This window comes from Callithrix jacchus, chromosome 19 (assembly GCF_049354715.1).
Source record: "Callithrix jacchus isolate 240 chromosome 19, calJac240_pri, whole genome shotgun sequence".
NCBI classification, from domain to species: Eukaryota; Metazoa; Chordata; class Mammalia; order Primates; family Cebidae; genus Callithrix; species Callithrix jacchus.
Window position 1 is genome coordinate 45,156,436 of NC_133520.1, and position 26,934 is coordinate 45,183,369.

Below are 26,934 nucleotides of genomic sequence, written 5' to 3' on the forward strand. Positions count from 1 at the left end.
TGAGTGACTCTTATACGGAACAGAGTTGCTGCGTTCGTTTTGTTTTGTTTTTCATCTTTTTTTGTTTGTTGGGTGATGAGTTTTGCAAACCTTGAGAACATAGTGTGAGGCAAGGTTATTGGTGAGGGAAGGTGATTAACTGTGTCCTAAAGAAATAGTAGTCATGGGGCCGGGCGCGGTGGCTCACGCCTGTAATCCCAGCACTTTGGGAGGCCGAGGCGGGTGGATCACGAGTTCAAGAGATCGAGACCATCCTGGTCAACATGGTGAAACCCCGTCTCTACTAAAAATACAAAAAATTAGCTGGGCATGGTGGCGCGTGCCTGTAATCCCAGCTACTCAGGAGGCTGAGGCAGGAGAATTGCCTGAACCCAGGGGGCGGAGGTTGAGGTGAGCCGAGATCGTGCCATTGCACTTCAGCCTGGGTAACAAGCGAAACACCGTCTCAAAAAAAAAAAAAAAAAAAAAAAAAGGAAAGAAAAGAAAAAAGAAATAGTAGGCATGGTGAATCATTTCTTTCCCGTCCTACCTCAAAGAAAAAATATGGATGAATAAAATATCTGGGGCCGGGCGTGGTGGCTCACACCTGTAATCCCAGCACGTTGAAAAGCCGAGATGGGTGGATCATGAAGTCAAGAAATCAAGACCATCCTGGCCAACATGGTGAAACCCCGTCTCTACTAAAAATACAAAAATTAGCTGGGCATGGTGGTGCGCACCTGTAGTCCCAGCTAGTTGGGAAGTTGAGGCAAACAAATCACTGGAACCCAAGAGGCAGAGGTTGCAGTGAGCCGAGATCTCGCCACTGCACTGCAGCCTGGACAGAGCGAGACTATGTCAAAAAAAGAAAAACAACAACAATAAAACCTAAGAGATTACAGTGACATACCACAAACATGTAAACTGACATGTAAACACATGGACATTTTTCTTCCATCTCTACTTATTGGTTGCATTTGTTTCAATTGATAAGATCTTGGAAAAGCATCACATCACTGTGTCTTTCTTATGTCTTTTATTTGATTAAGACAGTTATGCCGGGCGTGGTGGCTGAAGCCTGTAATCCCAGCACTTTTGGAGGCCGAGGTGGGTGGATCACGAGGTCAAGAGATCAAGACCATCCTGGTCAACATGGTGAAACCCCGTCTCTACTAAAAATACAAAAAATTAGCTGGGCACGGTGGCGCGTGCCTGTAATCCCAGCTACTCAGGAGGCTGAGGCAGGAGAATTGCCTGAACCCAGGGGGCGGAGGTTGCGGTGAGCCGAGATCGCGCCATTGCACTCCAGCCTGGGTAACAAGAGCGAAACTCCGTCTCAAAAAAAAAAAAAAAAAAAAAAAAGAGTTACCTGGTGTGGCATGAAGCAATATCTCTCAGCCTCTAAAATATTTCTCAATCCTATTTTGCTATAGGAATGATCTCATCTGATCACATTCCAGAAGCAGAAGGAAATAATAGCATTTCTGAAGCCAACGATTTCCAGTCACTTTAAGATGATCATCGGAACAGGAAGAGCGCTGTGACTTACAGTCAGGGAAGAGGTATGCATCACAGAGGAAAGTCAGTGAACAAGACGCAGAGGTACCGAAACTTTATTTGGCAAATATGAAGCATCTGTTGTGCATGGAGCACAGATCCAGTTTTTACAAGATGCAAATTTCATGGCAAAGCAGCAAAAGCCTGAAGAACCACTTAGTTTATGACTGACTTCATGCTCAGCGTCCTTTTTCCGTCTTTCTTCTGTGACAGGCCTTTATTGAAAGCCAGAATATACAGATCGGTCAAAACCTCAGAACCAAAAGGGAATGGGCCTGAGCTCTGAACATCAGGCAATTAATGCACTAGTGTTGGCGTTACCGTCTCTCCTAGGAATGAGTTCCCCGTGGATAGACTGGTTTCCTTAATGAAGATCAGAACGGAGTTCCCTAAAATGATAAGCTTAACCAATTTAACACCAACAGTTTGATTCTCCAAGTTTCCTCGCCCTAAATGACTATACTACAAAGTCAAGTAGAAATGCTGCTGGACAATCCTGTCATCTTTTTCTTACTGTGGTTGAATGAGGCTTTTTTTTTTTTTTTTTTTTTTTTGGACAGGAGGAGGAATTGCAAAAATTTATTAAAATTAAAAGACATTGTTTAATTAATCTTCTGTGACATGAGACTCCATCGGACTGTCTGCAAAGACTACTGGGAGGCTGAGGCTCACTTGAGCCCAGGAGTTTGAGGCTCCAGTGAGCCTCAAAGGACCTCTGCACTCCAGCCTGGGTGACAGAGCAAGACCTTGTCACACACACACACACACACACACACACACACACACACACACAAAGACTTTTAGCCACATTTCCAGATTTCAATGTAAATGCTACTTGGGGAAAGCTTTTTGACACAAGAAAGGAAACAAAGTCTGAATATTTATCATTTCTAGATTGGTGAATAGAGTCAGAACAGCTAATAACACAAATTTGAGAGCTGCATCTGTGGGCATAGATTTCACTGAGATCAAAAGAGTTGTGTCTGTTTCCTTGACACTTTGTGGAGTTAAAACTAAAGACAAAGGCTAACTACAGGCAGCATGGTAGATCTGGATGGCTGGGATTTGATGTGGCTTGCTTGCACACAAAAACAAATAGTTTGTTTGGCTGGATATAGAAAAAAACATGTCCTTCCGACCAATTCAGAGACTTGTTCTGACTGCCAATTGAGATATTTCCCAGTCTTTTCTCCTTGTACCACCTAAGGAAAGTATTAGATTCAAAATTGTGAAAAATTCAGTTTATCAGAAGAAATATAAATAGCTCACACATTTGATCTTAATTCCAAGTGTGTATACCACCTTCAGAATAGAGACTTTTTTTTTTTTACGTTTTGTTTCATTCCGAAGTGTAACGAGGGCATCGTTTTAGCTCGGAATGTCCTTTGTGTGTTAGAGAGAGGCTGCCTTACCCTGCCTTCTTTTGAGAGGGTGATCTGTACTTATGAAATTTCGTGACCCTAAGTTGCTTGGCAAAACTACAAAAACTAAAACAAAACTGTGACCTGCTTTGTAGACAGGTAAATAAACAGTTCAGGTATTAAACAATAAACCCCTTGATTTCAAAGGACAGTGATGTGTTTGACGATAAGAGACAATTCCTGTAATTCTTTTGTGTTCCCGTGAAGTTTGTTGCATGAACAACTTGTTTTTATGGTACAGTCCTGTACGTTAATTGTTACTGGCACTTATCTTGGAGCTCCCGTCAACACAATAGTCATTACCAACACCTGAGCTGATCCGCACGTGGATACGGATTACATGGGTAAGTGAAATAGCATCCATATTCTTCACTGATTCCAGTTATGCCTATATATGTGTGTATATATATATATATATAATTTAGGGACCAGCTCTTAATTTAGCAGTGATGTCACATAAGGGACTAAAAATCACATCTTTTGAAGTAGCATAAGAAAAAAACGGCTCTCCTCCTATTTATAAGCACATTATGATTATGCTGGGTGCAGTGGCTCACGCCTGTAATCCTGGCACTTTAGGAGGCCAAGGTGGGCGGATCACTTGAGGTAGGAGTTTGAGACCATCCTGACCAAAACGGAGAAACCCCGTCTGTACTAAAAGTACAAAATTAGCTGGGCGTGGTGGCTCATGCCTCTAATCCCAGCTATGGGAGGTTGAGGTGGGAGAATCGCTTGAACCTGGGAGGCTGAGGCTGCGGTGAGCCAAGATCACATCATGGGCACTTCAGCCTGGGAAACAAGAGCAAAACTCTGTCTCAGAAAAAAAAAGACCATTATATATGTGTGTGTACATATATATAAAATATTTTAAAACACATTAAAATAATGTTTTATATCTATAGGTACAGATATATGTTGCTATATGTTATATATATACACATACATATATAGATTATATTACATGTATATATAATACATAATAATGTTATTCATATATACATGAAATTATATATAATTTTATCCTATATTACTCATATCTTGGCAAAATTTTATTGAAATATAACTCACACAAAGTACATAAATGTTAAGTGCAAAACAGAGCTCAGTAAATTTTTTTTTTCTTGTTGCCCAGGCTGGAGTGCAATGGCACAATCTCAGCTCACCACAACTTCCGCCTCCCAGCTTCAAGCGATTCTTCTGCCTCAGCCTCCCAAGAAGCTGGAATTACAGGCATGCGCCACCACGCCCAGATAATTTTGTATTTTTAGTAGAGATGGGGTTTCTCCATGTTGGTCAGGCTGGTCTTGAACTCCCAACCTCAGGTGATCCACTCACCTTGGCCTCCCAAAGTACTGGGATTACATGCGTGAGCCACCGCACCTGGCCATCAGCTCAGTAGACTTTACAAAGTGAATATCCCTGTGAAATCACCTCCCAGATCAAGATGGAAAATATTAGTAACACCTTAGAAACCTTTCTCATGTCTATTCATCTTTATTAGCTCATAGAAAAAGAGAAGCATACCCACATTTTCTACTAACTGGAGGAGATTCTTCCTTAAATGTTAGAAGAATTGATGAGTAAAAATAGCTGGGCCTAGAATTTTGTGGGGGGAGGGATGAGAGTAGTTTGTGGAAAGGTTTGTCAGATTTTATTTTTCTTCTTATTTTGATTTTACTAAATTACCCTTTTTGTTTGCAGAATCGTGTCCATTTGACAGTAACTCTTTAAATTCTGGTGTAAGTTACTTGTTAGATTCTCTTATTAACTGCTTTAATAGATGTAGGATTTGTCAATTTGTGTTTTTCTATGTTTATGATGTCAGTTTTTCTAGTAATTTATATCTTATTAGAATTTTCGAACTCAACTTTGGCTTTATTGATTTTCTTTTTATTATGTTTGCTGTTTGATATCTGCTGTTGGGATTATTTCATTTCTTATTTTTCTTTGGGTTTAATTTGCTATCCTTTTCCTAGCTTATTTGATGAATATTAGACATTTTTTATATATTTTTTTCAAAAGTGTGCATTTATATTTTGCTCTAGGCCTTCAGGTGCATCCCACACATTATGCATCATTTTTCATTATCATTCTTTTAATATTCTTTTTTTTTTTTTTTTTTTGAGATAGGATCTCACTCTGTCACCTAGCCTGGAGTGCAGTGGCACAATCTTGGCTCACTGCAACCTCTGCCTCCTGGGTTCAAGCAATTCTCCTGCTTCAGCCTCCCGAGTAGCTGGGATTACAGGCGTGTGCAATCGCGCCTGCCTAATGTTTGTATTTTTAGTAGAGACAGGGTTTACCACATTGACAAGGCTGGTCTCGAACACCTAACCTCAGGTGATCCACCTGTCTTGGCCTCCCAAAGTGCTGGAAATACAGGCGTGAGCCAACAGGCCAGGCAGAAGTAGTTTCTTCAAGCAATATTTAAACCTACCAAAGTGTCGCAGATTCAATTCTTGTTCAAAAAGTTCTTCTCCTAGCCTCCTAACTGCTATGGGAGAAAGCTGTTTCCCTTCCTTCTTGGCCTTGAGTCTGGCCTTGTGGCTTTCTTTGGCTGTGGGGATATTAGCAGACACGAGGCAAGCAGGGACTTCAGATGAATTTGCTTGGCTCCGCGCGCCTTCTCGGTCTCTTGCTGTGCCACTGGAAGATCTCGCCTAGTTGGCCTGCTGCTCCCAGAAGGATGAGAAACATGTGGAACAATTTCCTGACCAATCCTCAATCCTACAGCTTAAAGCAGAACTGCCCCGCTGTGCCCAGCTAAACCAAGAAACTCAAGCCTTCCCACAAATTCATGAATGAGCTCAGCCACAAACAGCAGAGTCGCCATACCCAACCAGCATGCCCTGCAGAAATAATTTATGTGGCTTTAAGGTACTGATTCGGGGGTGGGGGGCGGTGTATGTCATGTGCCATTATTTCAATTAGATGAAAATACTGGTATACAAGACTTCTCTTAACAGTTTATAACTGCCCTCCCTCCCACCTACAGCATGATCAGCTTTCAGTGAACACACCATCACCTTAGAAAACAAGAACAGTTGGCCGGGCACTGTGGCTCATGCCTGTAATCCCAACACTTTTGGAGGCCGAGGCAGGCAGATCACCTGAGGTTGGGAGTTTGAAATCAGCCTGGCCAACATGGAGAAACCCTGTATCTACTAAAAATACAAAAATTAGCAGGGCATGGTGGTGCATGCCTGTAATTCCAGCTACTTGGGAGGCTGAGGCCGGAGAATTGCTTGAACCCGGGAGGCGGAGGTTGTGATGAGCCGAGATTGCACCATTGCACTCCAGCCTGGGCAATAAGAGTGAAACTTCATCTCAAGAAAAAACAGGCTGGGCACAGTGGCTCACGCCTGTAATCCCAGCATTTTGGGAGGCCGAGGCGGGTGGATCACGAGGTCAAGAGATGGAGACCATCCTGGTCAACATGGTGAAACCCTGTCTCTACTAAAAATACAAAAAATTAGCTGGGCACGGTGGCGCATGCCTGTAATCCCAGCTACTTAGGAGGCTGAGGCAGGAGAATTGCCTGAACCCAGGAGGCGGAGGTTGTGGTGAGCGGAGATCGCATCATTGCGCTCCAGCCTGGGTAACAAGAGTGAAACTCCGTTTCAAGAAAAAAAAAAAGGAAGAAAAAAAAAAGAAAATGGGGACAGTGAGGTCAAGGGTATGTACAAGTTTGATAGCTCCACACTCAATTTCTCTCTCTCTCTCTCTCTCTTTCACACACACACACACACACACACACACACACACTTGATACTGGAAAGCATTAGTTATTCTTTGGCAGCATAAATTCCAGTGACAGAAATACTAACACAGACATTTTAATCAATTTGTTCTCGATAAAGGGAGAAAGCTGTACTCAATATTCAAGTTCATCAGTTCTATATAACACTAGAAAAATAAATGAATTTGACAAAAAGACAAGGCAATCTTTAGTATTGCTAACTTTGAGATGAGAAGAGTTATTGTTCTAACATAGTATGAAAATTCTTATTCCACATATATAGAGATTAATTATGTTAACACAAGTCCAATTTTAGCCCACTGATGTTGAAAAACATAAACCAAAAATCTGGACACATTCTCATGCTTATAGCATGTCTGAGAATAGCCTGACATATCTTGAAACATCCGGTTGTGGGCCAGGAGCGGTGGCTCATGCCTGTAATCCCAGCATTTTGGGAGGCGGGGGTGGGTGTATCACAAGGTCAGGAGTTCAAGACCAGCTTGACGAACATAGTGAAACCCTCATCTCTACTAAAAATACAAAAATTATCTCGGTGTGGTGGCAAGCTCCTGTAATTCCAACTACTCAGGAGACTGAGGCAGGAGAATTACTTGAACCGAGGAGTTGGAGGTTGCAGTGAGCCGAGATTGCACCATTGCATGCCAGCCTGGGCAACAGAGCAAGACTCTCTCTCAAAGAAAAAAAAAAGGAACATCAAGTTGTTTCTCATAAGTGCAAATAGTGAACTGCCTACAACCCAATGAAACCACAGGGCACCATTGCCATGATATGTATAAGTAAAAAAAAGGTCACAGTATTACGGGACTTGAACTCTAGTAGGTTTCTTTAATTGGAAAGACTAAATGGTACCACAGACATCATGACAATCTCCTATTTGAAGACTCAGTGTGCCAATCACAGAATCCCTGACAAAGATTATTGCTCATGGCAGGCCCCAATATTCCTCCAAGAAATCTAGTGTTTTTTCCAAAGGTTGAGATTTCAAATACCAAACAGGCCCACAGGAATCCTAAGAGTTTGGACTTAATGAAAAAAAAAAAAAAATCAAACAATAAAACACAGGCCTACACAGGTTTGGCTATTTGTTGGTTTTTTTTTGTGGGGGGGGGGGCGGGGGAAAAATGAAGCACATTTAAGACATTGTAAATTTGTTTTAAAATTTCTTGTTATATGGCCAGGCACGGTGGGTCACGCCTGTAATCCCAGTGCTTTGGGAGGCTGAGGTTGGCGGATCACCTGAGGTCGGGGGAGTTCTAAATCAGCTGAGCAACATAGAGAAACGCCGTCTCTACTAAAAATACAAAAAATTGGCTGGGCTTGGTGGCGCGTGCATATAGTCCCAGCTTCTTAGGAGGCTGAGGCACAAGAATCACTTGAACCTGGGAGGTGGAGGTTGCAGTGAACTGAGATTGCACCATTGCACTGCAGCCTGGTTAACAAGAGTGAAACTCCATCTCAAAAAAAATTTTTTTTCTTGTTATAAAAGAATAAGAAAGAGCATTTTGAAAGTTAATGTTTTAATTTTTAGTTTTACTTTTATTTATTTTATTTCCTACTTTTATTTAAGTTCAGGGTTACATGTGCAGGATGTGCAGGCTTGTTACATAGTTAAATATGTGCCATGGTGATTCACTGCACAGTTCATCGCATTACCTAGGTATTAAACCCAGCGTCCATTAGCTATTCTTCCTCAAGCTCTCCCTCCTTCCACCCTCAACCCGACAAGCCCCAGTGCATGTTGCTCCCTTCCACATGTATCCATGTGTTTATGAAACATTTGATTTTCTATTCCTGCCTTAGTTTGCTGAGAATCCTTGTCCTTGCATGGGACATAATCTTACTTCTTTTTATGACTGTATAGTATTTCATTGCATATATGTGCCACATTTTCTTTTTCCAGTCTATCATTGATGGGTATTTAGGTTGATTCTATGTCTTTGCTATTGTGAATGGTGTGGCAATGAACACATGCATGCACAAATCTTTATAATAAAATGATTTATATTCCTTTGGATAGATACCCAGTAACAGGATTGTCAAGTCAAACGTATTTCTGCCTCTAGGTCTTTGAGGAATTGCCACACTGTCTTCCACAATGGTTGAACTAATTTACACTCCCACCAACAGTGTAAAAGCCTTCCTTTTTCCCCACAAGCAACAGCATCTATTTTTTTTTTTTTTTTGACACTAGCCATTCTTACTAGCGTGAGACGGTTCCTCACTGTGGTTTTGATTGGCATTTCTCTAACCATCAATGATGTTGAGCTTCTTTTGGAATGTGTGTTGGCTGCCTGTATGTCTCCTTTTGAGAAGTGTCTGTTTATGACTTTTGCTGACTTTTTAATGGAGTTGTTTGTTTTTTTTCTTGAAATTTAAGTTCCTTGTGGATGCTGGATATTCGACCTTTGTCAGATGGGTAGACTGTAAAAAGTTTCTCATTCTGCAAGTTGTCCATTTACTCTGGTGATAGTTTCTTTTGCTGTGCAGATGTTCTTTTAGATCCCATTCGTCAATTTTTGCTTTTGTTGCCACTGATTTCGGCATCTTCATCATGAAACCTTTGCCTATGCCTGTGTCCTGAATGGTAGTGCCTATGTTTTCTTCTACGGTGTTTGTAGTTTTGGGTTTTATATTTAAGTCTTTTAAATCCATCTTGAGTTGATTTTTGCATATGGTTTAAGGAAGGAGTCCGGATTCAGTTTTCTGCATATGCCTAGCCAGTTCTCCCAGCACCATTTATTAAATAGATAATCAATAAAGACTCCTTTTCCCATTGCTTATTTTTGTCAGGTTTGTCAAAGATCAGATGGTTGCAGGTGTTATTTCTGGGTTCTCTATTCTGTTCCATTGGTCTATGTGTCTGTTTTCGTACCAGTACCATGCTGTCTTGGTTAGTGTAGCCTTGTGGTAAAGTTTGATACTACAATATAGTATCAATATATTACATCCTATAATATAACCTTGTAGTGTAGTTGGGTAACATGATGCCTCTAGCTTTGCTCTTTTTGTTTAGTATCGTCTTGGCTATTAGGGCTCTTTTTTAGTTCCATATGAATTTTAAAGTAGTTTTTTCTAATTATGGGAAGAATGTCAATGGTAGTTTAATGGGAATGGCATTATAAATTCCTTTGGGCAGTGTGGCCATTTTCTCAATATTGATTCTTCCTATACATGAGGATAGAATGTTTTTCCATTTGTTTGTGTCCTCTCTGATTTATTTGAGCAGTGGGTTGTAGCTCTCCTTGAAGAGATCCTTCACTTTCCTTGTTAGCTGTATTCCAAGGTATTTTATTCTTTTTGTAGCAATTGTCAATGGGAGTTCATTCATTATTTGTCTTGCTGCTTGCCTGTTGTTGATGTATAGAAATGCCAGTAATTTTTGCACATTGATTTTGTCTCCTGAAACTGTCTCACATCTTCTTTCATCATTTTCTTACATTTCTTTTTTCTCTCTCTTTTTTTTTTTTTTTTTTTTTGAGACGGAGTTTCACTCTTGTTACCTAGGCTGGAGTGCAATGGCGCAGTCTCGGCTCATTGCAACCTCTGCCTCCTGGGTTCAAACGATTCCCCTGTCTCAGCCTCCCAAGTAGCTGGGATTACAGGTATGTGCCACCATGCCCGGCTAATTTTTTGTATTTAGTAGAGACAGGGTTTCACTATGTTTGCCAGGATGGTCTTGATCTCTTGACCTCGTGATCCACCCGCCTCGGCCTCCCAAAGTGCTGGGATTACAGGCTTGAGCCACTGAGCCTGGCCTCTTTTTTTTTTTTTTGAGACAGAGTTTCACTCTTGTTGCCCAGGCTGGAGTGCAGTGGTGCGATCTCAGCTTACTGCAACCTCTGCCTCCCAGGTTCAAGCAATTCTCCTGCCTCAGCCTCCCAAGTAGCTGGCACTACAGGCATCTGCCACCACACCTGGATAGTTTTTGTATTTTTAGTAGAGATGGGGTATCACCACGTTGGCTGGGCTGGTCACCAACCACTGGCTGGACCTCAGGCAATCTGCCCACCCCGCTTTGGCCTCCCAAAGTGCTGGGATTACAGGCGTGAGCCATCGCGTCCTGCCATTTATTTATTTATTTATTTTAAATGGAGTTTTGGTCTTGTTGCCCAGGCTGGAGTGCAGTGGTGAATCCCGACTCACCACCTCTGCCTCCCGGGTTTAAGCGATTCTCCTGCCTCAGCCTCCCCAGCAGATGGGATTACAGGTGGGTGCCATCACGCCTGGGTAATTTTGTATTTTTAGTAGAGATGGGGTTTCTCCATGTTGGTCAGGCTGGTCTCAAAATCCTGACCTCAAGTGATCTGCCCACCTCAGCCTCCCAAACTTCTGGGATTACAGGCATGAGCCACCACCGCCCGGCCCATTTTATTTTTCTCTGCCTCATGGAAGGGAAAAGTTTGTCCTCCACATCATTGATTTGTTTCTCTGGAGTCTCATTTCTGTCTTTCTAGCTGCAATATAGATTTCAGTCCAATATTGGACCTTCAATTTCTTGTCTCTCTTAGTACTCTCACATAGCTTTTTAATCTTAACTTGCAACCGTTCATTTTAAATCACTCGCTCCTTATGGCTTTCTGCTTCTGTTACATACAGGTTGTATTTTCTTACGCTCCGCCAAACTGTTCAGCACTTTTTCAAAAACTTTTCCTGGACCTAGAGTAAGGCCTGTTCAGAGGTGGACTCTGATTCAAATTCTGTGAGATGCTGATAGTTCCGATCCCTGGCTCTGCAGCATTTTATCACACATCACTCCCTTTCTTTCCCCCTGAACTCTAGCATGACAAAACATCTCACCACTTCAAAGTCAGCGGCCTGCCTGGATTACTCTTGGCTCATTCGATTCATGTTGACTTTGAATCCACTTTTCCTATTTATTGAGGGAAGGTGGATTGACGTGAAAATTTCTCAACCATCTCCAAACTCTGGAAAACTTTCGCTCAGCTGGGATGGCAGCGGATCTTCTATTGCATTGCCTGGTGACTTGAGAAAATACTAAGTACTTAACAACCATCATTCTCAACAAGTACATCCATCAACATTTTTCTTCATCTACTTCTTGTTCTTTGCATGGGAGGCCTGCCCCTATAAAGCAACCTGATGCACTGACATCTCCTCTGCCTTCATCTTTCTGCCTGCTTCTCCTCTGAGAGTCTCTGGTTGGGCGTAGGGAGAAAGGAAATGAGAGAAGGGACAGCATATTACCAAATTGCTGGAAGAGAGGCTTTTGAATGTTCTCAGCACAAAGGAATGATAAATGCATGAGATGATGAACATACTAGATACCCTAATCTGATCATCATACATCATATATATGTATCAAAACATCAAGTTGTACCATATATATATATATATATATATATATATATATATATATATAATTACAATGTGTCCATTTAAAAAATAAATTAGGCCAGGCACGGTGGCTCACGCCTGTAATCCCAACAAGTTGGGAGGCCGAGGTGGGCGGAGCACAAGGTTAGGAGTTCAAGACCAGCCTGACCAACATGGTGAAACCCCGTCTCTACTAAAAAAAAAAAAAAAAAAAAAAAAATTAGCCAGAGTTGGTAGGGCACACCTGTGCTGAGCCACCTCAGGAGGCTGAGGCAGGAGGATAAACTTGAACTCTGCAGGCAGAGGTTGCAATGAGACGAAATTGCACCAGTGGGTGACAGAGCAAGACTCCATCTCAAACAAACAAACAAATAAATATATTGTTTTTATTAAAGAGAGATAGAATTTTCCCACCCTAATTTCTGGCAATCAGTCTTGGTCTGTTTTGGTGGAATAACTATAGCATCTGCATACTTTTTATTTTTATTTATTTTTTTGAGGCAGAGTCCCACTCTGTCACCCAGGTTGAAATGCAGTGGCTGGAGTCTTGCTCTGTTACCCAGGCTGGAGTGCAATGGCGTGACCTTGGCTCACTGAAACCTCCACCTTCTGGGTTCAAGCAATTCTCATGCCTCAGCCTCCTGAATAGCTGGGACTACAGGCATGTGCCACCACGCCCAGCTAGTTTTTTGTATCTGTAGTAGAGATAGGATTTTACCATGTTGGCTAGGCTGATCCCAAACTCCTGGCCTCAAGTGATCCACCCTCCTCGGCCTCCCAGATGCATGTTTTTTAATTAAGCATTTTTCAATAAATTTAATGTAGTTGATTTTTCAGGTAGCAATTTCATCCAGAATTGTATTTCTCTTGCATGCTAATTTTTCCCTCTTCTCTGGTATCTTGATGGGATGACCATTAGGAGCAGGTGGATTAGAGACTGCTAATATAGGTCCTTTTAACCTAAGGCCTCTCTTCTGTTTTTTTTGGTTGAGACGGTCTTGCTCTGTTGCCCAGACAGTGGCACAATCTCAGCTCACTGCAACCTCCACTTCCTGGGTTCAAGCAATTTTTCTGGGTCAGCTTCTTGCATAGCTGGGATTACAGGTGCCCACTATGGCACACAGCTAATTTTTGTATTTTTAGTGGAGATGGGGTTTCACCATGTGGGTCAGGCCCGTCTTGAACTCCTGACCTCAGATGATCGGCTCGCCTTGGCCTCCCAAAGTGCTGAGATTACAGGTATGAGCCACCATGACTGACTCTCTCTTCCTGTCTTTAAGTGTGAATATTTTCCCTCATAACTGCCCTGACAATACCACAGCTGATACTTGAATCACAAATATTTGATCAACACAAACTTGATAGAAATAGCCTCACTATGAGAAACTCAAGCCAGCCTCCCAATCTCAAAAGAAGTCTCCTCACAACCGGGTAACAGTTTCATTTTAGCCACTGATGATCCGATGACACACATCGCTCTGATCTATAGTCGCTCTCCTATCCTTAAGTGTTGATCAGCAGCATTTGCTGTTGAAATTTCTCAGATAAGTATCTGAGATAGGGAATCTCCTGATTCAGACAGGGAATCTCCTGAATCTATATTCTGTGTTATCTATAAAGCATCCCATTATGTCAAACAAAACCTGTTTACATGAGTGAATTCAAATTGATAAGAAAGAGGGCCAGGTGCAGTGGCTCACGCCTATAATCCCAGCACTTTGAGAGGCCAAGGCAGACAGATCACTTGAGCTCAGGAGTTCAAGACCAGCCTGGCCAACATGATAAAACCCGGTCTCTACTAAAGATACAAAAATTAGCCAGGCATGGTGGTGCATGCCTGTGATTCCAGCTACTTGGGTGGCTAAGGCAGGAGAATCACTTGAATCCAGGAGGAGGAGGTGGCAGTGAACTGAGATAGTGCTATTCCACTCCAGCCCGGGGTGACAGAGAGAGAGATTTTGCTCAAAAACAAACAAACAAACAAACAAACAAACAAACAAACAACCAATTGGTTGGGTGCGGTGGCTCACGCCTATAATCCCGGCACTTTGGGAGGCCAAGGCAGGCAGATCATTGAGGTCAGGAGTTCAAGACCAGCTTGGGCAACACGGTGAAACCTCGTCTCTACTAAAAATACAAAAACTTACCCAGCCGTGGTGGCATGCACCTGTAATCCCAGCTACTTGGGAGGCTGAGGCAAGAGAATCACTCGAACCCAGGAGGCAGAGGTTGCGGTGAGTCAAGATTACGCTACTGCGCTCAAGCCTGGGCAATGGAGCAAGACCGTTCCAAAAAAAAAAAAAAAGAAAAAGAAAAAATAATTGATAGGAACAGTTGCATTATTGTTGACAGTGTTGACAGTGGTGTAACAGGAATCAAAACAATATTTTGCAGAGTGAGTTAATTTTACTCTTATTGTAAGTCAGTTATTTGTAACCATTGTAATCATCTTCATAATATTCATACATCTTTATGTATTCAATAAATCATATTCTTTATTGAAAAACTACCACATGACTTCAAATGTTATTAGCTAAATTGATTCAAATATAGAAATATAATTAGGCAACCTTTGTTCTAATAAATATTGTTAACACATAAAGGAATCCAGAATTAGGGGTTCAGGAGTCTAAGGATTCTATAAAATTGATTGTGAATTTCTGAGTGTATGTGAGTGTTTTTTTAATCAAGAGAGTTTGAGTTTCCAACAGATTCTTAAGGGATTTACGACCAAGAGAAGGTTAAACATCATGCTTTAGGGACTTTTAAATATATACTAATAACATTTCCTCTCCATCCCCCATTATTTTGAAATGATGAACCCAGTGCTCATGAAGCCAAAGACTTAAATGTTATCAGAAAAGCTAAGAGATTCATCTTGGAAAAACATACCACATGATCACTAACAGTCTCTAAGTCTTACAGCCTCCCAGAACCTTGGTTTCCTTATCTGTAAAATAAGAAGTTTGGACTAGAAAGATGAATTCTTAGATCACTCCTAGCTGTAAAATTATAGGATTAGTATTGAAGACTCACACATAAACATTAAAAAAATAAAATAAACAAACAAGAGTGTTGATTATAATATCCTTGCAACAGACATGATTTTATTAACATAATCAATGAAGTATTTAAACAGGAAGTTAAACTCTGAGTTCTCAAAATCTCATAAAATCCATTGTCTCTCAAATCCAAGTCTCTTGAGAGTTAGATATTTGATCTCAGATGAAACGACTTGATCAGTTTATATATTCTACTGTTTAAATGTTTGTCTGTTACAGTGTTTTGCATGATGTTCAAAAAGCTTAATGAACAAAAGCAAACATTGTGGTGACCTATTGAGATAAAATAAGCAAAGCAAGGAGCACAAAATGGTATAAACACAATGGCTCATATAAGCTAAATATGTGGTCAGGAGAAAAAGAAAACGACTCTTGTTCCCTGTAAAATAATTGTTATAATTTAACAGCAGAACAATCAAAATGTGGTTGGAAATGAGTGGTATATAATCACTGTGAAGAGGAGAGAAGCTGGCTGAGAAATACTAGACCGGTTTAAACCGCCAGAGGTTCTTATTGATTTGCTCTAAAAGGCAGTCCAGGCACTCTTGTTAGCCAGCACCCCTGGATAAACCTATAAATATTTACCATTTCCTGGCTTAACCGCTAGACAAGTGACTGAAAGTTACTCACTTCAGTTGACTGACTAGAGCTTGAACCACGCATCTGATATTTGCTGACTATTTTGAATAATAGTTACCTGACAAAGAGCTTTTTATTTTTTAAAAACTCAAGCGGATTTTTAGTTTGCAGATCAAACCATTGCTCCGTGTACATTTGATGGGCCAGGAATGGAGTCCACTAGACATGAAAACAGAGGTGATGATTTTTTTTTAAATTTTACCTACTACTCTAATCATTTGGCCAGGAACGATGGCTCACACCTGTAATCCCAGCACTTTGGAAGGCCGATGTGGGTGGATCATCTGAGGTCAGGAGCTCGAGACCAGCCCGGCCAACATGGTGAAAACCCATATCTTCTTAAAATACAAAAAAAAATTGGCTGGGCATGGTGGCAGGTGCCTGTAATCCCAGCTACTTTGGAAGGCCGATGTGGGTGGATCATCTGAGGTCAGGAGCTCGAGACCAGCCCAGCCAACATGGTGAAAACCCATATCTTCTTAAAATACAAAAAAAATTGGCTGGGCATGGTGGCAGGTGCCTGTAATCCCAGCTACTTTGGAGGCTGAGGCAGGAGAATGGCTTCAGCCTGGGCGGTAAGAGCAAGACTGTCTCAAAAAAAGAAAAAAACCTTGAATTATTTGCTTTAAAATGGAGGTATTAGGCTAAAACATATTGCCAGAGGCAAGATTTAAGTTAAAAGACCAAAGCAGATAATAACTATGTCTTCAGGTAAGAAATGAACACATACATAATTAAGTCACTTCTGAAGCCATATAAATTGGCTTGTTTTTGATTATTGGGAAGATTGTCAGAAAATAATAATTTATTTTCTTATTTTGAAGTTTTCCTAATAATTTATTATAGTAGTCTTCTCTACAACCTTAAGAGAGATGGAGAAGGAAAATGTGGTTGAAAAGAGCAAGTTATTTTCTGGGAATCAAAACTTGAATATTATAGATGTTGGCATGGATGTGGTAAAAAGGGAACACTTAGTCTGGGTGCAATGGCTCACACCTGTACTCCCAGCACTGCAGGAGGCGGAGGTGGGTGTATCACCTGAGGTCAGGAGTTCGAGACCAGCCTGGCCAACATGGTGAAACCTCATCTCTACTAAAAATACAAAGAATTATCCGAGAGTGGTGGCGGGTGCCTGTAATCCCAGCTACTTGGGAGGCTAAGGAGGAGAATCTCTTCAAACCAGGAGGTAGATATTGCAGTGAGCCAAGACTGTGCCACTGCACTCCAGCCTGGGCAACAAGAGTGAAACTGTCTCAAAAAAAAAAAAGGAATACTTTTACACTGATGGTGGGAATGTAAGTTAGTATAACAACTATGGAAGGCCAGGTGTGGTGGCTTACACCTGTAATCCCAGCACTTTGGGAGGCCAAGCTGGGCAGATCACGAGATCAGGAGTTCAAGCCCAGCTAAGACTATTTCAAAAGATGCAACATGTGTGTAATGGGAATAGTAGAAGGACAAGAAAATGAATGGAGAAAGGAGAGTCATGAAGACTTGGGATGTAATGAGAGTGTGTAACCAAATAATCTAATGGAGCCTGGGCTTCTCTAGTGTGTTCAGGACCCATTGAAAAATATACACAGAAATCAAATAGGTTTCAATATGTCAGCTTTGTTGCTGATATGGTTCAGAGAAGGTGGCTTTGACCCAAAGGCAAAATGACTTCCAACTCCTGCTCATCACAAATTACATTTACCCACTCAGTAGAAACAGAGATGCTAAACAATTAGTGCTCCCCGCGCTGGGCTTGTTGCCTGAAGAAAGTAGAAATCCAGAACAGGTGTAGCACGTGGGTGGTCGGCAACACAGGGAAAGCCAGAGATGGGAGAGGTGCACACTCACTCATCCTTAACCCAGAGTTTTCAACCAGCTAAGTTACTTCCCTTGTGGAGGGAGGCCAGTAAGGAACAGAGAAAGCAATTGAATGAAAAATATCCTTCTCTTCTGGGAGTGGAGAGTGTCACCCCTTGTTAGAAATGTGAGGCATGGGAAACGCGCATGTAGCCAGGGAGAAATCAACCTCTAAGCCCACCCCTGAAACTTACATAAGAACTGACGTGTGTGGTGCAGCTGCAGACTGTGGCTTTTCCAAGCATCAGAAACACACTCGATTTAAAAACTAATAGTTTTAAATGATACTTGTTCTGGCACATTTTTTTCAGAACTATCTTGCGAGAAAATGAGGAGAAATGTATATTTTAAAAGGCCATGGAAGAAGAAAGGAAAGAGATACTCCAGAAATAAAAGAAAAATCATGCCTGATTCATTTTTGTTTTCCTGGATCCTACCAGAAACACTGCCTTGGTCGATAGTGTTTATAAATGAAAGCTGGCCGGGGTCAGTGGCTCACGCCTGTAATTCCAGAACTTTGGGAGGCTGAGGTGCGTGGATTTCCTGAGCTCAGAAGTTCAAGACCAGCCTGGCCAACATGGTGAAATTCTGTCTGTACTAAAAAAAAATACAAAAAATTAGCCAGGCATGGCAGTGTGCACCTGTAATCCCAGCTACTCGGGAGGCTAAGGCAGGAGAATCACGTGAATCCAGGAGACGGGGGTTGCAGTGAGCCGAGATTACCCCACTGCATTTCAGCCTGAGCGACAGAGTGAGACTCCTTCTCCAAAACAACAACCACAAATATATATAAATATATATATATGAACATTATGGTGAAAGACAATCAGGTACATATTAAGGAACTCTTTATATCTACTGCAGAGAATCATTCATTATCAATCTTTTAAAATGTTCTTGAATTAGTGGTTATCAGATAATACTGATTTTTTTAAAATCTGGGTCACTGAATATGTAAATTAATCAGAGGAATAAATGAATTCTTTTCTCTAAAATAACCAGAGGTTTTTGAGTTGAGGGAAACTGCCTGATAAATGAACTGAGATTTTTTCCCCCCAACAGCTAGGATTGTTCAGAAAAAGAAAACACTCTGAGATATTTATGCAAACCTTCTGATGTGGGAAGTTTCACCCATATCGAATTAAAGACATTTATTATCTCACTACAATACAGCTTGGTTGAGTGATGAGATTTAAGAGCCATTAAGGAAGGGATTGGAAAGATAAAGATAAGCCCGACAGGGAAAGTGAGACTAGAGAAAGTGAAAGTCCAGAGGGGGAAGGCAGGCTTAGGCTGTCAAAGAAAAACGTGGGAAATGAAAAACCATTGTCCATGAGCAAGTGCATCTTCCGTGAAGAGCAAGTGCATTTCAGCCAGGTATGATGGCTCATGCCTGTAATCCCAGCACTTTGGGAGGCTGAGGCGGGTGGATCACGAGGTCAACAGATCAAGACCATGCTGGTCAACAGGGTGAAACCCCGTCTCTACTAAAAATACAAAAATTAGCTAGGCATGGTGGTGCGTGCCTGTAATCCCAGCTACTCAGGAGGCTGAGGCAGGAGAATTGCCTGAACCCAGGAGGCAGAGGTTGCGGTGAGCCGAGATCACGCCATTGCACTCCAGCCTGGGTAACGAGCAAAACTCCGACACAGAAAAAAAAAAAAAAAGAAAGAAAGCATGAAAAGTAGCTGAGTGTGGTAGTGGGCACCTGTAATCCCAGCTACTTGGGAGGCTGAGGCCAGAGAATCATTTGAACCCAGGAGGTGGAGATTGCAGTGAGCTGAGATCATGCCATTGCACTCCAGCCCAGGGACAGTCCTTTTTTGGAATCCATCTCAAATAAAGAAATCAAACCTTTGTTTTATGGTTATATATGAATTAGGCGAATTCATATTTTAAACACACAAAAAGGCAAAGGAGCTTGACTAGCAGAATTGCTGTTGGCAGAACCTGTTGCAAGCTGTATCCACTGGCTGTGTGCTTGACTGAATTCCTTCCTAGCTCTGGGCTGAACATCATTTATTTAGGAACCTCACAGGACTATTTTTGTTGTTGTTATTTCCATTGCTTGCCCAGTTTCCTGATTGTAACAATCAACCTGGCTGTAATGGTCATTCCTTACCTGTCCATTCATTCAGGGTATTCTTGGATTAAATGTCTGATATCCATAAATTGCAAAAATGTATAACTATCAAGTGTGAGCCTTTAGAACCAGTAACAATAAATACCTCATTGTTGGACCAACCCATCCAGTGCTGCAAAATCAACACTGCTAATAGAAATGTGTCTTTCCCTCTTCTAACTCCCTCACCAAGAAAATTCTCTCTCTCTCTCTCTCTCTCTCTCTCTCTCTCTCTCTGTCACACACACACACACACTTTTCTCATTAATTATAAAATAGACCAGGCACGGTGTCTCATGCCTGTAATTCCAGCACTTTGGGAGGCCAAGGTGGGCGGATCACTTGAGGTCAGGAGTTCCAGACCAGCCTGGTCAACATAATGAAATCCTACCGCTACAAAAAACACAAAAATTAGCCAGGTATGGTGGCGCATATCTGTGGTCCCAGCTACCTGGGAGGCTGCAGCATAAGCTGAGATGGCACTGCTGCACTCCAGCCTGGGCAACAGAGCAAGACTGTCTAAAATAAATAAATACATAATTTCCAACTGGTGCAGTGGTGTGTGCCTGTAGTCCCAGCTACTCAGGAGGCTGAGGCAGGAGAATCGCTTGAACCCAGGAGTTGGAGGTAGCAGTGAGCTGAGATCACGCCATTGCACTCCAGCAACAAGAGGAAACTGTCTCAAAAAAAGAGACACCGCGGCTTGCTCATGACGGCACTTTCTCTTTGTCTCTCAGATCGCTTACTTGGGGGAAGCCAGCTGCCATGTCATGAGTACCACTGTGGAAATGAACTGAAGCTCCCTGCCGAGAGCCGTCCAAGTGAGCTTGCAATGGGATGCTCCAGTCCAGCCACACCCCCAGTTTACTGAAGCCCCGGTTGACAGCTTGACTACAAAGTCCCAGGGACACCTGAAGCAGAACCACCCAGCTAAGCTCCTCCTGAGTTCCTGACTCACAGAAACTATTGGAGGTAATAAATGTTTGTTGTTGTATCCCTTTAAGCTCTGAGGTAATTTGTTATGAAGCAATAGATAACTAATAGACTACCCATGAATTAATTCGTTTACTAACTCATTTATTCAACAAGTGCCTATTGAAGTTCACAGTCCTTCAATCTCTGTAACACCCTTCAGTGGCATAATAAAACACTGTACCCTTCAAGAAGCTCACAGAACCCTCTGGAGGGTGTGGTGGCTCACGCCTGTAATCCCAGCACTTTGGAGGCCAAGGCAGGCGGATCACCTGAGATTGGGAGTTTGATACCAGCCTAATCAACATGGAGAAACCCCATCTCTACTAAAAGTACAAAATTAGCCAGACGTGGTGGCACATGTCTGTAATCCCAGCTACTTGGGGCTTAGGCAGGAGAATTGCTTTAACCTGGGAGGCGGGAGTTGCAGTGAGCCAAGGTCTCACCATTGCACCCCAGCCTGGGCAACAAGAGGGAAACTCCACCTAAAAAAAAAAAAAAAAAAAGAGAGAGAGAAAAAGGAAAGAAAAAGAAAAATCACAGAGTTGGTAATAATACCTTTATCTACAATTAAAGTTCCATCATCCCTAGTAGGGAGATATAACATGTCAACGCACACCGTAATACAGTGACACATAGAAAACAAAGAATCAGGAAATATGCACCCATCAAAATGGCAATCTTTCATTGATAGAAAGAAACAGGACTTTATAAAATCTTGGCAGTCTTTTGGGTGTAGGGAATCCTGGCCAGTGGGTGGTGATTCAGTGAGAAACTGGGAAATAATGAGGAAATGCTATTACATGCAGTCAGCCAAATTTCAGATTTAAAATAAGACCTCCCTGACTCAAGTTTCCTTTTCGAAGATGATATTATCAAGAGTAACTGGATTATTTCAAATGTTATTTCTAGAGTTTCATTTTAAAATAAAGTTATACTGGCCATTCAAAGCACAGACTGGATTGCCATCTGTTTCCTACTCCAGTATATTCTTGCCGTCTGGGTATTTGCCTTCTCAGAGAAAGAAAGCAAAGGCAAATGGCTTATGATATGGGGAAGAATATGCAATGGGACTTATCGAAGTGGCAGCAGAACCCAGGGCTGCTGCTTCTTGTTTGGGAAAGCTGTTGCTGGAGGAGAAAAAAAAAAGTGAGAATGGGAAAGAAAGTAACTTTTTTTAGCATTTACCATATGTCAAGCTCTGGTAGGTGTTTTACATATACTGTCATTCAATCCTCATACATTTGGAAGGTGTCTATTATTAATACTGTCACAGAAATCAGGAAGCCAGCTTTCAGAAAGGTTAAGTGATTTACCTAATACTGTGCAGGACACTGCTTTCAAAATCCATCTTTTTTTCTACTTAATATGATGAGTCACCTGTTCATTCATAGCTAGTGTATATTGCAAGGAGAAAGTTATCCTTTTGCTTGATAAAACACACTTTTTGAATCATCACTGAAAATGTGCTGTACTCCTGGCAGGGCGTGGTGGCTCACACCTGTAATTACAGCACTTTGGGAGGATGAGGTGGGCGGATCACGAGGTCAGGAGATCCAGACCATCCTGGCTAACACAGTGAAATCCCGCCTCTACTAAAAATACAAAAAATTAGCCGGGTGTGGTGGCACGTGCCTGTAGTCCCAGCTACTTGGGAGGCTGAGGCAGGAGAATCGCCGGAACCTGGGAGGCGGAGGTTGCAGTGAGCTGAGATCATTCCATGGCACTACAGCCTGGCGACAGAGACTCAATCTCAAAAAACGTAAAGGAAGAAATAAAAAAGAAAAGAAAGAGGCCAGGCGCAGTGGCTCATGCCTGTAATCCCAGCACTTTGGGAGGCCGAGGTGTGGGTGGATCATGAGGTCAAGAGATCGAAACCATCCTGGTCAACATGGTGAAACCCTGTCTCTACTAAAAATACAAAAAATTAGCTGGGCCTGGTGGCGCGTGCCTGTTATCCCAGCTACTCAGGAGGCTGAGGCAGGAGAATTGCCTGAACCCAGGAGGTGGAGGTTGCGGTGAGCCGAGATCGCGCCATTGCACTCCAGCCTGGGTAACAAGAGCGAAACTCCATCTCAAAAAAGAAAAGAAAAGAAAGAGGCCAGGCACAGTAGCTCACACCTGTAGTCCTAGTACTTTGAGATGTCGAGGCAGGGGTATCACAAGGTCAGGATTCGAGACCAGCCTGACCAATGTGGTGAAACCCTGTCTCTACTAAAAATACAAAAATTAGCCAGGTGTGGTGGTGCACGCCTGTGATCACAGCTACTCAGGAGGCTGAGGCAGGAAAATTGCCTGATCCCAGGAGGCGGAGGTTTCAGTGAGCCCAGATCGTGCCACTGCACTCCAGCACCTGGGTGGCAGAGTGAGACTCCATCTCAAAAAAAAGAGAAAGAAAATGTGCTGTACTCCAAACAACCCATGCAGAAATGGCAAAGAAGACATGGAACAGTAAGACTTTCTTTTCCCTAGTCTCAACAGATGCATAATTCCTTCTTTTAGAATTGAAGTCCCATGCTGCCCAGAAATGATCCCTGTTCAAAATTTGCATGTATTTCTATGAACATTTTTCTAGGCAAATGTGTATGTGTGTCTAAGTATGTGCACACAGACACACACATGAGATTTTTCTATAATGACTTCTCTGTAATCTGCTTTTCTCATTCATGTAACAGTATATTGTTTAAATATGTCATGATGCATATATCTAGCCAATTCATTGTAAGAGTTCACTCTATTCTATTATTTAAAAATGGTTCCCAAACTTAAATAGCATTTCAAGAGCAAAATAAAGTTAATAAAGAGTGGCACAACATGCAAATCTGAAATACCTATACTGTGTATCTCTAGTGCCTTTGTTCTCCAGTGTCCATGTCTGTATCCCATAGCTAGTTGGCTCAAGAAGCAGACACTTTCAGATGACAGTTTCCGGGAGCAGAAAAAAATTAAAAACCTTAATTGGACCATCGATTGCTAGAGTCAGAACTAGACTTTTAGTTGTTCCTCAGCCTTGCTTTGAACATGAGCAATGAATGTCTCACCCACTGCCAACATCCCCACTTGTCTGTCCTGGGACACATTATCTTCTTTCACACCGGGAGCAGCCTACAGAGAGTTGCCTACCTGAGAATCAGCAGCCTGGTTCTGGTGAAAACACAACTGGGGCTCATAACTGGATACATCGTTTATCTGTTCCTGTCATGTGATAGTCACTACATACTCTAGAAAATAATGTCTCCCTCTTTTTTTTTTAAGGCCCATGGCATAGTTTTACTGCAGCTCCAATCTGACTCTACTCTACTCACACTCTATTCTCAGGGGTTTGGGGAAGGCCACCCCACTAGGAGCCCTGTCCCCACCAGAGCTTGGACATGGGATCTCTCTCAAGGAGGAGTCTCTGTCCTTCTTGGAGGCTTTCGTTCTCTCTCCAGTCTGTATGTGCTCTGAGCTGGGCTGGGCTGACACTTGGCTGTTCTTTCAATCTTGACGCTGGGGCTATGACAATCCAGGAAGACCTAGCTGTCCATGTCAATGGGGCTTGGGGCCTGGCAGTCCACACAGGGTGAATTCTGCCCCTTCCTGCTCCAGCGTCATCACAATCTGCTAGCCCAGCCAGGAGCTCGCCTGGAGGAGGGAAGCCACATCTAGCAGGCTGTCTTCCCTCTTTTCAGGAGGAGACAGAAGGTCCAGGCGGTCTTTGCTCACATGCACATGGCAGGTGGAGCATGCTAGGAAGGCTTCACAGGTGCTTTCCACGTTTACCCCATGGCATGGGGTCAGGTGGACAACACTGTCCCTGACTCTACTGCTCACTGGAATCCGCCAGCCTGACGGATCTACAAACACCACACTCACCACATTCCCGGGCCGCTCAGGGCCACTGCCTCTTCCTCTCCTGCCTGGCGCATCAGTCTGTTTCCTGAAATTTCCTGGTTGTCGTGGGCACCTCTGCCTCCCCGGGCCCCAAAGAGCCCCTGGGTCTGCTACACCAGGTGTCTCTGGCAGCCAGTGTAATCTGACCCTGTTAGACAATTATCTCTTACCTTTCGTCATGGCACTAGGGTCACCAAAAGAGTATTTTGTTTTCAAAGTATATATCCAGTTTTTTATGTCTGGCCATCATAAATAAATCTTCCAAATTTGATGAAAAAGTTATCTAGCCATTTTCAAGTTAAATGATAACCACAAAAAAAGAGAAAAAAAAATAGAGCAAAACATGATGTTATTTACATAGATTGGGAGTCTGCAAATGAGAGACTATGGACCAAATTCAGCCCATTGCCTTTTTAATAAATAAAGTTTACTTTTTTGTTTGTTTGTTTTTGGGCCATAGTTTCACTCTTGTTGCCCAGGCTGGAGAACATTGGCATGATCTTGGCTCACTGCAACCTCCACATCCCAGGTTCAAGTGATTCTCCTGCCTCAGCCTCCCAAGTAGCTGGGATTACAGAGTCCCACCACATCACCTGGCTAATTTTTTTATTTTTAGTAGAGACAGGGTTTCACCATATTGGCCAGGCTGGTCTCGAACTCTTGACCTTAGGTGATCCGCCCACCTCAGCCTCCCAAAGTGCTGGAATTACAGGCGTGAGCCACTGTGCCTGGTGAATAAAGCTTTAAAAAAAAAAAAATTGTATTAGCCCTGCCTAAGCAAGACCTCAGAAAATTTGATTACCAACTCAGACTCTTCCTCTTCATGGAAACTTTTAGTAAACGACAAAAATAAAAATTATTCATTCTGACAAAAAATGAGAGCATTACAGATAAAGTTTTACTGGAACACAGCCACACACGTTGATTTATATATTGTCTATGGCTGCCTTCACTCTATAATGGCCAAGTGAGAAGTTGCAGCAGAGATCATATGGCCTTCAAAGCCTAAAATGTTTAGGCTTTCAAATAATTTGATATGTTTTCTCTGCTAGAGTTCCAATTTGTTTAATAGAGACACAGCACCTTATGTCAACAAAATGGCTCCGTGGTAAGAATTCTTAAAGAGTGGCTGTTTAGTGAGACTGGTCTTTCTCTTTGGGGACAGTGAAATATTTCTCTGCCTCCTCCAATGATACCCTCTAAGAGACGCCTTCTCCCCTTCATTCATCCTTAGCACCACAACGACACTCGGAAAGAGTCCCACCGTGCTACTCAGCAAGTTCTCTCCCTGCTTACCAGAAAGGAAGGAAGAAATTCAAGAAAACAAATTAAGAAAGAAAATGTGGGTGGAGGACAGATGACTTACTGGTATCTCCTCCACCCATCCTGTCTCCTGTCCCTACTCCGATCACCAGTGAGACGCCTGAGGTGTGGGAGGGGCTGTCGACAAAAGCGTGAGTGCCTGCAGATGTGGGTGTGTGCCTTTGAAAGCGAGACTGTTGGAGAATAGCCCTGTGCTCAGAGGAGAGAGAATTTGTCTCCTGGGACAGAGAGCATCTGTAGGAAATTACAAACTTGAGGTCATGTGTATTTAAGAGTGAGAAATTCAGTGTGGAAGAGACTTCAACAGCATGAGTGATAGGGATGCGAATGTGCTCAGGACAGTGAGCGTGTGAAACAGTGAATAAGGCAGGGATGATTATGTGTCCCAGAAAGGCACCAGATGTGTGACTAAGTGTGTGTGAACAAACAGAAGGAAATAAATAAAATAAATGAAAAGAGATGCAAAGTATGGATGAGAGTCATATGTATATGATGTCACTTCGGTGTGACTACATTGCATGTCAATCCAGTACCACCAACAAGAAATTCAATCTTACCCAAATCCTCTGGGTTGTAAAGCACAGTAGAAATGGATGACCAGGTGGTTAACTATATCCCTGCATTTTCATGAATTGAGATCATTTTAAATGATGTAGGCAAGAAAACCATTTAAAGACAGAAATAAACTATCTCACAAAAATATGTGTTCCGTTAGTGTTTTGTTGAGATTTCTATTCCACCAATTATGTTATATTGTGATCATCGATTGACTACTCAATGCAATGGCGTGATCTAAGCTCACCGCAACCTCCGCCTACCGAGTTCGAGGGGTTCTCCTACCTCAACATCCCAAGTAGCTGGGATTACAGGCATGTGCCACCACGCCCGGCTAATTTTTGCATTTTTAGTAGAGATGGGGTTTCACCCTATTAGCCAGGATGGTCTCCATTTCGCGACCTCAGGTGATCTGCAGGGCGTCAGCTTTCTGAAGTGCTGGGATTACAGGCATGAGCCACCATGCCCGGCTAATTTTTGCAT

The 26,934-nt window shown here is 42.4% G+C and overlaps 1 long non-coding RNA gene across 1 annotated transcript; it reads left to right on the forward strand.

Annotated features, from left to right (window-relative positions):
* The first annotated feature begins 3,219 nt into the window (after positions 1-3,219).
* On the forward strand, positions 3,220-26,352 carry LOC118149499 (uncharacterized). The gene is made up of 3 exons (XR_004737014.3): positions 3,220-3,301; positions 20,466-20,700; positions 25,808-26,352. It is a non-coding gene; the product is annotated as an uncharacterized LOC118149499 (long non-coding RNA).
* The last annotated feature ends 582 nt before the right edge of the window (positions 26,353-26,934 follow it).